Below are 2734 nucleotides of genomic sequence, written 5' to 3' on the forward strand. Positions count from 1 at the left end.
TAGTCTTCTTAAAAAAAAAAAAGAAATCCATAACTTATTCCATGTTAAAGTTGTCGTATTTCTGTAATTTCAACCAATCACTGACGTCCATTCAGCCGATATACATTAAGTGCCGACTACATAAACAAACGATTCTGAAACAATTAACCCTAACCCTAACCCTAACTCTAACCCTAACCCTAGGGTTAGGGTTAGGGTTAGGGTTAGGGTTAGGGTTAGGGTTAAAGCAAATTTAAAATGAAAAAAGCAAATAAAACGAAGGTATGGAGATTAAATACGCTTTACATCGCTTAATCAGCCAAAGGAGTAAATATAAACAACTGAATACTTGTTATTTTTTATCATTAACCAATTTCAGTCATGAGACTACGGCCATGCTGGGGCACCGCTTTGAAGAATTCTAGTTGGACATGTCAACCCCAGTTGTTACTTTTTAAAGTCTGTTACTTATTCTGTCGGTGACTTTTGGTTACGGGGACATAAACAAACCAACATCAATTGTCAAGCGATGGTTAGGGACAAAGACATAAAGACGCGCGCGCGCACACATACAACGAGCTTTTTTCAGTTTCCGTCTACCAAATCCACTCACAAAGCTTTGGTCGGACACTTGCCCAAGGTGCCACACAGTGGGACTTAACCCAGAACCATGTGGTTGGGAAGCAAGCTTCTTACCACAGAGACACGATAATTTTTGTATGGGTCTCCGTTGGCCACTGTCAACCACGAATCTGTACATCTAAGTGCAAGGCTGGGCAAGACTTCTTGAAGAAGACTTGCAATTGGCCATGCGCCTCCTCGCTGCCGATGTTTGTCCAAGAGAAACGCCGTCGATCTGGGCAGATTCAACATGGCACCATTGTCGTCGCAGAGATGTTTATGTCAGAACGCAACGAACCGGAACAGACACTGCAAGGTATTTTGCCCGACCGTGTCTAACCGCCACCAATCCACCACCTGGATTCGTACTTTGAAAGGATGAAAGACAAAGTTGACCTTGGTGGGATTTGATCTCAGAGTGTACAGAATTGGAACAAAACTCTAGCAAGTCGGGCAATTCGCTGCTTTAATAAGGGTTTGGCTTGAGTGGAGAGGATGCGCAGTTCTCGATCGTAAGGTCGTGAGTTCGATATCCTGCAGCGCGTTGCATCCTTGAGCAAGACGCGATGTTCCAATCAAGTCAACTCAACTGGCAAAAATGAGTTGTACTCATAATTCAAATGGGGCCAGCCTCTCAGTCTCCACGAGAGCTACATTAATGGCACGCGTGTCTGGATTGCTCGGTCATTTTCACGTTCATTTCTCAAACAAGCTGTTCCGTTGGTAGGAACGACTCGAACGCACGCTATCTTAACCCCTGGGGTGTCAGTTAGTTTTTAGTCTGGGTTCTCAATGAATATAGAAAAGAAAAAAGACGGGATGGTCATGACTGGAAGCACGAATGGACTTAAAAATTGCCCGGTTTAAGCACCACATATTGGCTCTTTAAGAACTACAAACACCGTCGCCAGTATTCGAACCAGATATCTCTCTATTTTAAGAATATGTCAGTATCTTCTCGAAGAGATTTTTTTTTACTATGGTAATCAATAAGTTTTGCTGTCTTCTTTCTCTTTTTCTTTTCTTTTCGCAATAGTCTCGGAAGACCTGCACAATGACCACGAGTGCTACCCCTGCTTGTTCTGGTTAAGCCGTATGTATGCACGTATGTACGTATGTGTGTGTGTGTGTGGGGGGTTTCTTTTTTTTAATTTAGAGCAAATTCTGATCGGCCACCGACTTTGTAGCAACGTTGTGAAGGAAAGCATCTTGTTTTGTCCCTCGTCCTTTAAGTCTTAACAAGATCTCGCAGATTTGTTTTTTGTTCGGGATATAGGGATCATTTACAGCGTATCGAGTAAGGAGTTGCATTCTCTCCGCAAGAACCTAATTTCAGCCATACTTGGTTCCAGACGTGTTAGTATGTATCCAGTTGCTCCAATAATAATAGATTTTAAGGTAAAGGTGTAACTTGGGTACTGGATTTGAAAAGTCTTTATCAAAGGTCCAAAGATATTTTCATCCTCCCTTATTTTCCAAACCCCGTTGGCTTCCAGAAGGCAACTGGTTTTCACAACAAAGCACACCTTTTCTTGAGATCACATACAGCGATGTATGACTAGTTGGGATCCAGCTTTATGACTGTTTTAATTTTAAAGTTCCACTAATATTCTTTTCACCCATCAACTTCAATTTAGACAACTTCATCTGTTGGTGCTTTTCTTTCCATATTCCGTTCTGGCCACCGCATCATGCCTCATGGGAAGATAACATCTGGAAGACATTCTCTCGCAGTTTGGCAATTATGCGCTTGATGCGCTCAGCCTTGATTTTGCGCAGACGACATTTCTTGTCTGTCAACATTTTCAGCCTTTTATGTTGCAGGCACTTGGAGGGGATTTCCCGTTCTTGAGTCGAACTGAATTAAATTGAATTGAATTGTATGTATGTGTGTATGTATGTATGTATGTATGCATGTATGTATATATGTATGTATGTTTGTATGTATGTATGTGTGTGTAAGTATGTGTGTGTGTATGTATGTATGTATGTACGTGCGTATGTATGTACGTCTGTGTGTACGCGTGTGTATGTGTAAGCATGTACGTGAATACATGTGTACATTTACACGTACGTATGCTCACGTGTATACATGCGTTTGTACACGTATATATGTGTTTATATATATGTGTGT

The sequence above is a fragment of the Octopus bimaculoides genome, chromosome 8, assembly GCF_001194135.2.
Source record: "Octopus bimaculoides isolate UCB-OBI-ISO-001 chromosome 8, ASM119413v2, whole genome shotgun sequence".
In the NCBI taxonomy this organism is placed as follows: Eukaryota; Metazoa; Mollusca; class Cephalopoda; order Octopoda; family Octopodidae; genus Octopus; species Octopus bimaculoides.